The sequence below is a fragment of the Rhamphochromis longiceps genome, linkage group LG22 (genome assembly GCF_057381845.1).
Source record: "Rhamphochromis longiceps isolate RC_006_pf linkage group LG22, R_longiceps_female_GT1.1, whole genome shotgun sequence".
Taxonomy (NCBI): Eukaryota; Metazoa; Chordata; class Actinopteri; order Cichliformes; family Cichlidae; genus Rhamphochromis; species Rhamphochromis longiceps.
This window is the reverse complement of record NC_140577.1, coordinates 5,313,433-5,323,722: the sequence shown is the minus strand read 5'-3', so window position 1 is coordinate 5,323,722 and position 10,290 is coordinate 5,313,433. Positions and strand designations below refer to the sequence as shown.

General features: G+C 40.9%; 1 pseudogene; it reads left to right on the top strand.

The window, feature by feature from the left end:
• The first annotated feature begins 2,963 nt into the window (after positions 1–2,963).
• LOC146643204 (uncharacterized) lies at positions 2,964–4,761 on the top strand (annotated as a pseudogene).
• The last annotated feature ends 5,529 nt before the right edge of the window (positions 4,762–10,290 follow it).

Genomic DNA, 10,290 nt, shown 5'->3' with positions numbered 1-10,290 from the left:
CACTTGACTAGCTTGAAACCTATCCTAGAATGACACATTGCTGAGATATAGAGCACACCTATAATAACAACCAATAAGCAAAACCCTGTAGACAACAGCTAAAACTACAGGATTGAGAAGCTGAATTAAATATGTAGACACTGCTAAGCTGATGAGCATGTTCCACATGTTCTTTTTCTTTTTTGTTTCTTTTAGAGCAGAAGCTGCTGTAACACACCCAAAGAAAGACTCTAGGTCTGACCAACCGTCTCAGTCGTGGGCAAAAAGATGACAGTCAATAAAATTCTAAAAGATAATTTATTGACGAAAAATATATCAAGAGGTAAAAGATAAAACAGTCCAGTGTCCCACTTGTGAATTGTATAAAAACACACAGTCCCAAGGCCAGAGCCAGCTATGCCACACGGCCAAGTTGCACTCCACATGTTGCCTTTAACAGGGTTAGAAGTTGTCCTTGGAGACCCACCACCCTGCAAGCATATAGTCAGTGGTCACTCAAGCCTCTGCAACTCTGCTGCCTTTAGGCTGTGGCATATAATAGGCCCTGGACTGCACAGAGAGACAAAACGACACACTTAATATAAAATTCATAGCGCAAAACCCATCCATCCCAAACATATCTGATTTCATCACATTACATACCTGCACAGAGAGACAAAACGACACAGCAGTGTTTGTAGTGTGGGCTATAAGTAGACCAGTGTATCAGTGCAATCAAGTACACCTGCCTCTAATTAGTCCAACCCCATTCCAGCCATTGGCTCACCAAAAAATGTGACACACACAAAACCACTCCCAACCCAGTGCAACTTCACACAATAATATGGAGCTGAATTAACACAGGCACATTAGTCTACCATGTTACAAGCTGCATGCTATTAAAAGCCAACATATGCAGACTTCTGCCTTGTTCGGGTGGCAGCATTTTTCTTTTGTGTCCTGACACGTTTATGTTTTTGTTTTCGTTTGATTATTTTGTTGGTTTTGGAAACAAATTTAAACGAACTTGTGACAATACTTGACACATGGTGATTAGGCATATGATTGAAAAATGCCTAGGTTTAGAGCTGTGAGCTATGAGCTGTGAGCAATGCAAAGTTAAATATATATATGTATAAATGGGAAACAACCCTAACTTCAAAGTTTGAAATGTGTGAGATCCATGATTTGTTTGAAAAACTAGAAATTATTTAAAACTGCCTTAAGTGAAAATGTAGTGTTGCATCTATTCTCCCAAACCAAGACAAAAAAAGAAGCAGCATTCTGTACCTTAAAAATAAGGCTGACGTGTTGACAATAGACTAAAACACTAATCCGCAGGTGGCTATCAGGAACAGAGAGGCGAGCAAAGTCACAAACACCAAGGCTGCAGACAGCCACGCAGAAACAGCAGATAACATAGAGACAACACCTGCTAGAACTGTGGAGAGGAAGGTCACTTCACACGAGATTGTAGGAGTAGGCCACAGAGAAATAATGCAAAACAGTTTTGAGGCAGCCACTTAAGAACTTATTTGACCTTACAGCACAGGCCGAAATTGTCTAGGTTACGCAGTAACCACAGTTAGTAAAATAATAGAAGCAAAACCACTTTCTTCTTCATATTCTGCACAGAGCGCTGAGCTGATAGCTGTGATTCGCGCATGTGAAATACACAAAGATAAACAAATAAACATATATATACAGACAGCCAGTATGTTTTCTCTGCTGTGCATCATTTCGCAAAACTATGGCAAAACAGGGGAATGATTACATCAACCGGAAAGCCGGTTCAGCATGCCAGCCTGCTACAGCGCCTACTGACTGTAATAAATTTACCACAACAACTCGCATTGTGTAAATGTGCAGCTCACAAAACTGATGGCTCTTTCATTACTACAGGCAACAATTTTGCTGACAGAGCAGCAAAACAGGCGGCGCAAAAGACAAACTTCACATTGATGGCAGTAGACACACATCAGATTCCGCTGGATGTGTTGCAAACTGAACAAAAAGCGGCAAGCACAGCAGAGCAGGCAAAATGGCTAAAACACGGTGCAGTTCTGACAAACGACTTAATGATGTGTTATGGCAAGCCAGTGTTGCCAAAATCTCTCCACAAGATGGCGGCATTAGTGACTCATGGCTGTACGCATTTGTCATCGGGGGGAATGACCTGTATTGTCAACTCTCATTTCTACACTGTAAATTTTCTACACTGTAAATTTTGAAACTTCAGCAAAACAATTTGTCAGAACGTGCATGACGTGTCAAAAATATAATGCTCAGGGAAATCTGAAACCAAAACGAGGCCGTTTTCCCACTCCACCTCACCCTTTTCACACAATTCATATGGATTTTATTGAGCTAAGCGAATGTCAAGGGTCGAAATATGCCCTAGTGGTTATAGATGTGTTCTCAAAGTGGCCAGAAATCTATCCAGTGAAAAAGGCAGATGCAATTTCAGTAGCAAAGTGCCTGTGCAATCACTTCATACCCACATATGGCATCCCAGCTTTGATACGATCAGACAACGGCACTCATTTTGTAAATGATGTCATCACTAAGGTCTCTGAAGCACTCGGTTTCAGCATAAAGCACCATTGTGCATATCACCCTCAGAGCGCAGGCCTTGTAGAGAGAACTAACGGCACTATAAAACAAAGGCTCAGGAAATGCATGGCAGAAACAGGAAGGCCGTGGCCTGAATGTTTGGGTTTAGTGAAAATGTGGATGCGCTTAACACAAGGCTCCCATAAACTAACTCCATTTGAAATCATTCATGGTAGGCCGTTCCCACTGCCCATCACCAGTCAACCAATAGACAAATCAATCAGAGAAAACACATTAGCAGAATGGATGTCTAAGCTGTTAGAAAACAAAGAGATCATTGTACATAATCAACAACCTGATGATGTTTCTCCAGTGTCTTGCAGATTACAGCCCGGTGACTGGGTTCTGATCAAGGTGCTCCAAAGGAAAAACTGGAGCGCACCCAGGTGGGAGGGACCACATCAGGTTCTCCTCACCACGCCCACCGCTTGCAAAATAGTGGAATGACCATCTTGGATCCATCAGAGCCATTGCAGACGAGTAAGTGAAGCCATCTAAACTCAGCCGACACAGGCTCGCCCAATTGTTGTGATCTCGCCCGGTGGAGGGAACAGCCTTTCTGGCCGGGGGGTCTACTCACGACAGGAGGGTGTGTCCTGTTGTCATGAGGTGGTGGCTCCTAATAACTGCAGCGGCCCTGACCCTGGCCGGGCTCCTCATCTTTGCTTCCGTGAGGGACAACAAGTCACGCAATATGGAGAAAAGACAGACACTGTATGACGAAAGTACACCAAGTTTCCCCATGGCTACGCCACTAACTTCTGGTGGCAGCTTATGAACACTACAGCTCACCTGAATAATAAAACTGACTGCTATGCATGTACCCATATGCCCCTATCCTCACAGACGTCTGGCCTGTGGCCGTACAGCATACCTGAAGATCGCAGTTGGTGCCTGTTGGGCCTGGCAACACATCCAGGCTACGGTACTCTTTGGTCCAAGGCCAACTACAGCATCCCAGTAAAAGCAACCTGGAGGTCATCGTCACTCACGAATGTGCACTGTTCCGGACAGACCTACCTACTGACCTGGCCCCAAGTCTCAGACCCACTGCCTGATGTAATTCTACTGAACAAACTGAACGCATCACAACTGCCAGTATGTGTGATGAACAATGGATCGCGGGCAGTGGGGGAGCTGCCTACTCACCTATGTAAATACATATACACTTTCTGCCCACCGAGGAATGAGAGGAAGTGTATGGCCTGTTCAACCAACACAACCTGTGCCAGTAACGCGACGCTGATGAGCCTCAACTGTCGCTCCGACTACAGCTACCGAATGCCACTACAAACAAAGACTCAGTACCAGACAGGATGTGCACGGACGGCACCCAGCAGTAGAGGAACCAGAGTTTTGGCTGACTGGTACTTCCTATGTGGCAATAAGGCTTATCTGTCACTCCCTGAAGGTTGGGGGGGTCTGTGCGCCCTGGTGCAACTATCAGATCACGTCTTCTTCATGCAAAGTGTTGCACATCACCCAAGCAGCCGACAGAGACGTGAAGTGGACATCGCCTATTCTTTCGGCATTACAGTGGACACTGGAGTGCCGGGAGAGTTTCGCATCTGGGGAGGAGGAGTGAAATTCTTACAGAGCTTGATCCCCGGCATTGGAGTTGCCGAGGTGCGGGATCACGTGGAAATCAACCGATATGCTCTGCTACGACACATCAACTTAACTAAGACCCTGGGAACGGCCTTAGCAGGAGAACAGAAGGCCATCAGAACGATGGTGCTGCAGAACAGAATGACACTGGACCTGCTAACAGCATCACAAGGAGGAGTTTGTAAGCTGATCGGGGAGACATGTTGCACTTTTATCCCTGATGGATACGAAGCTGGAGGAGACATTTATGAAGCTTTGCAGAATTTGACCGTTCTGCAACAATATGTCACTGACCACACACCTGGAGCAGCTACAGCACAAGGCTGGCTGGACTGGCTGTTCGGCAGTTCATGGCTGGCTGCTGTAGCAAAACCGTTTGTCCTTCTAGGTCTCATCATGATAGCACTGCTCATATTAGTGTTGTGTGTGTTGCCATGTCTAAGAGTAATGATTTCAAAGATGATAACAACTACAATGACTGCTTATGTTGCCGTGCCTCAAGAAGAACAGCATCCCGTTGCAATTCTGTTAGAGGAACTTGTAATAGCTGCCAATAAATGACGTGGTGATTAAAAATGACTTGTCAAGTGATCATGCACTGATTAACACATTAGTAGTTTATACAGGTACAACATAAGGTTTGCTTATTATTTTATTTTATTTTTTGTAGTTTTAGTTTTATTATTTTTCTTCATTATTACTTTTATACTTTCTTTTATTGTATTTTCCTTAATTCTTCTATTCTTTTATTTGTTTCATTCTTTAGACCACATGATTTACATTTCTGCTATGCTGACATTTTGACAATTAAAAAATTGCTAAAGATACTTAATAAATAACCTTTACAGACAATTGTTGTATACATTTAAAATAAGTTAAAACAGGAGGGAATATGTTACAGGAAAAATGATTCTATGTTTCTTTACCTTCTTTTAAATGTACAAAGATGCCCTTTGTCTATGGTTAGATTAGTTTAGAATTATCCTTTTAGACTTTCCCAGCAAAGACATATTGTTTTGGGACATATTGTTTTAGATTGTTTTATCTCTCACAGCTCTCTCCCTGCTGACGAGACTAGTACCACATATGGAGTTGTTTATTTTATCTGTTTATTATTTTCTTATCCTGTTCTCACTGTCTCTGTGCTCTGTGCCTATAAAAAATGCCAAGCCACTGTGCATGGTGTGAGTTGTTTTCTGGCAGCTCACCCGTGTACACGTTTAGCAAAGAAAGTAACTTTGTCTCATTGTGTCTTAAAACTCATTTTTACTCTTTGGCTTATGACACAGTCTGACCCTGATTTTATTGTTTTAATCTAATGTGCTGATTTTATTGTTTTAAATGTGTTTATATATATATATTACTTATTTTATATTATTATTACTATTTTTCTCTTTTTTTTTTTCTTTTTTTAACATGCTCAATGTATCATGTTTGGCATGTCAAGTGTACAGCACTTTGTGTTCAGCTCGTGGCTGATCTGAAAGCGCTATATAAATAAATTGCTTGCTTGCTTGCTTGCTTTATTTCTCCTGGGTTTTTTTGCAGAGTTTTCTCCTAACACGATATATATTTGAAGATTTGCGATAACGATATAACTGACGATATAATTGATGCGAGACAAAATACAACTCCACAACTTTACTAGCGCAAAAAAACACCATCCATTTATTTTACTTAAACAAGCAGCTGTTTTTTTATGTGCGTTAAAGCTATATAAAAATTTAACAGTGCAAATGCAAATTCCTTGCTGAAGGTTTAACCAAAAGGCATTTCCAGTAGAAATGGGATGAGATATCCTGAGCATAACCATGTATAAAATCCACTGAAGTTAAAAAAAAGGTGCTTTGCAACATTAAACTGCAGTGTGCCAAATAAAAAAGTCAAATACGTATTTTTCAGACCATAAGGTGCACGGGATTATAAGGCACGTTAAGCGAAACAAAGCAGTCAGATAAATCAAACTTTATTCAACTCATTCTTCTTGCTTCCTCCACTTCTGTACCATTGATTCATTAATGCTATATTCTATCACTGCTGCTCTATTCCCATGTTGTTGCAGTATATTAATGACTAACCTTGTATTGTGGATGGATTATCTCAGTTGTTCTCCTGACTGAAGTTTGGTCCGTTTACAGCATCCTGCCATACGATTGCATTTGTCCCTAACCATCAGGAACCTTCACGTTAACTTTTATCGAGTGGAAAAGTGTTAGCGTTCATCCTGCAGCTTCACTGTTTATGTTATGCTGACATAGCTGTGTCGCTAGCGATCACGTAGCCCAACTTCAGTAACCTTACAAACGTCACTGCTGTTTAGTTTCCTGTCTTCATTTATGTTGGAAGTGATAGCAGAGCAGTATGTTTAAATTTTTCAGAAATCTCTCAGTCAGAACATGCTATATCATGCTTAGGTAACTAGCGAGCTAACTTCCGCTAGCTTCCTGCTAACTTCTAACTCTGTTAAATGTAATGAATTCTGTTTTCATGGATGCCTGGATGTTAAACTTCATAGTTACACCTGGTAAAGCAGCAATGCTGATCGTTTTATTAAACATGAAAGAATTTAGACAGTTTTTAACTCTCAGTGATGCTGCAGTGTTTGTTTGACGTTGGGACCTAAAGCGGAGGGAGTTTAGGACCCAGATTACTCCCAGATTTATGAGCACCTTAGTCCAAAAAAATTCGGCCCGCTTGCATGTTCTACAAAATAATGTGCTTTGTTGTGTATCTGACGGACAAACACCAAACCAGTTCCACATCACTGAAGTTGCACCATTTTTACAAACCAATTCTGGTTCATCCCTTTTACTCAACAATCGGCCGTGTGCGTATGAAAACAAAGGCACTGCGCATGCGCGTTTTACCCATATTCTATCGCGTTATTTCATTTTCTTATCGTTGCCTAACATTGTACCGGTATTACCATGAACGGTAATATGGCCCAGCCCTAACTCAGTTTACTTTTTACTCACTGTGTGCATCATTCATTATTCTCCTGCAGTAATTAAGGTTAGGATATGTTTTTTTTTTTTAAAATTCAAATCCATTCTTCTTTGGCAGTAGTAGTCTTTAGCAGCATTTAAATAACCTTTATCAGATTTGATGGTTTTGTTACAGACTTTTCAAAAAAGTGTTTTGCTTTTCTTTCACAAATGTGGGGATTAAATTGTGTTAAAATGTACAAAACTGTCATGCCATGTTTTGTGAAGAGGACCCAGGCACAGAGAGACTTGGTGAATTTAAGAATCTTATGATTTAATAAAGAAATTTGCAGACTTGCACAGAGAGGGTAAAATTATGATGACTGATAATGGAGATGAAGACAACAGACGATGAGGACAGGAAGGAACAGAGGTTTAAATGCACCAAGGAGACAGTCAGAGGGAACTCGGGACAACTGGAGACATTTAAGGATGCAGGGACTGACAGAGACGGGGAAGACGTCTCATCGTGACGAGTAAAGTTTACCTTGCCTGGATGGGCAGCTCTCTGGGTGCTCAGCACCCCCAAAGCTCTGATCCTAGAATCGCCCCTGTCTATTAGTATGTAGGCTTCATTCTCAGGGTTTCCAGTTCTAGGTTTATTTTCTGTGTCCTCCCCTTGTGCCCTGTTCGTGTCCCTGAGTTTGTGTTGTGGATTTCCTGTTTTATTTTGAAGGTCTGTGTCTGTTGTCACTGTATTCAGCTTGTATCCTCTGGTCGTCTTGTGTATTAGGATCAGCTGTGCTTCCTTTTTTTTTTTTTTTTTTTTTTGCCTGTCCCGTTTGGCTCTTTTGCCATCAGAATTATTGTCTAAAGGCAAAGAAAGATGCCCAACGGATTTACTTTACCAAATTGACCATCCCAGCCTTGCCATAATGGTCCATTTGATTCACCTTTTATTGTTTATTTTATTTTCACTTGCTGAATACGGGACAGACTTGACTGGAGGAAAGAAGGGGAGAAAGAAAGAGGGAAAGAGAAACAGCTGAGAAGAGGGACGGGGGAGAAGGGCAAAAAACAAAAACCAACAGAACGGGCAGAGAAAAAAAATAAAGAAAAAAAATGCATATATCGATCACCTGGATCACCTGTACATCTGTACACATGTTGTCAAATAACCAGAACCTACTGTATTCCTATTTATACATATTATTTTGAGGTGGCGTTTTTATGGAATCTACACATTTTACTATCTTACTTTTACAAGTTTCTGGAAAAACTGGAATAAATTCATCTTTGTGTTATAATCACTTTAAACTTGTGAATTAATGATCTTTGTCGCTGTGTTTAACGTCTGGCGACATCTAGAGTTGAAACACATTTATTTAAATGCACAGTTTAACAAATAAATCTTTAACCCCAAGGGGAGCCAAACCTCATTTAGAAAGGCAAACTTCTGGCACCCCCTTACATTAATGAGAGGAACTACTTTTTCCTTTCCCAAGACAATGCCTAATTGACCATCTACTTATTACATTAATCCTAGAACAATAACGACGGGTGTTTTTCACCCAAAGTGATAGTGGTAGTGTTACAAAACTGCATATTATTGTTCTAGAGCTATGAATCAAAATTAAAAAAACAAACTCTCATAAAAGATCCATCTATCAGTTGATCCATTCATCCCTATCGCTAAGGGAGAGGCCAGCCACCCTTTGGAGAAAGCTGATTTCTTTTGGTCACCATCCAGAGCTTGTGATGATGGGTAAAGGTAGGGACGTAAATCCACCAGTAAACTGAGTGCTTTGCTTTTATATTCAGCTTTCTTCTCACCATGATGCCCCAGTGTAACGTTTTGCAAAGCTGGAAGTTTGGTCAGTAGATCTTTAATCTGTAAAATTTTTGAACTGTAAAAATGTAAAAGGAAACATTTTCATGAATATTACAAAATTTCTATAATGATTACATAAAATACTTGTACCTATACTTATTGAAATAAATAATAAACAAATGATAAGGGTATCGACTATATTGTATCACCCTATACTAAAATAAATATTTGTATATTTATACTACATTATAACCTTAATAGTATGTAGTATTGAATTAATAGAGCTGAGATAGGCAGTAGGCATATCCATATTCAAGTCTACTATGAAAAGAGGACAGCATGACAATAAATACAAAGGGTTCACCGTGAAGTGCAAGCCACTCATAAGCCTAAAGAATAAAAAAGGCTAGATTGGACTTTGATTTTAAAGAAAAAAAACATCTAAAAAAGCCATCAAAGTTCTGGGAAAACATTCTGTGGATAGATAAAACCAAGATCAAGCTTTACCAGTATGATGGCAAGAAAAAAACATGGAAAAGGTGTGAAACAGCTCATGATCCAAAGCATACCACATCATCTGTAAAACACGGCGCAAGGTTGGGAGTGCATGGCTGCCAGTGGCACTGGGAAACTAGGGTTTTTGCAAGCTAAATGCAATCCAGTTGATTGGGTGGCATTTCATAATACCGATGAACAATGACCCAAAACATACAGACAAAGCAACCCAGGAGTTTATTAAAACAAAGAAAAGCAAAAAGGCACTAACCATGGCAGCACAGGAACAAGGGGTCTGCCACACCAGTATCCTTGGTTTATGTGAATAAATAAAGATAACGATTAGCATACAGATGAATGACAAGTTTATTTTTTAGCTCCAATTATCCTAAACGCACCAATTCAGTGAAGCTTAGCAAGGTCACGTGGGCCCTCTTCCTCTGCATGCTCTCCAAGATGAAGATACAGGAATAACAAGTTTAGCAGGACGCGGCCCTGGTGTATGAAGGTGCAGGGGAAACACTGATTAGTTACTTAGTTTTCGAGCTTTACTTAGAATAAAAGTAAAAATGGGCCTTCACATGACTCCTCTGACAGCTGGGACTGTGCAGGGCTTACAGCTGTGTCTGGTGAAGGAAGCCAAAGGTGAAGCCTTGCCTCTCTCTCCAGGGGAACAAGGACAGTTGCCAGGAATGGCTGGAACCATACTGCTCTGGGAACAGGGACTAGCAGAGCCCTAGCCAACCTCACCCAGGGAACCGTTACAGACTTTAGGAGGAACTATAGTCTCAGGATCAGCAGGCTGAGAAGCAGATGTAGTCTTAGGGAGTGTCCCAAGGA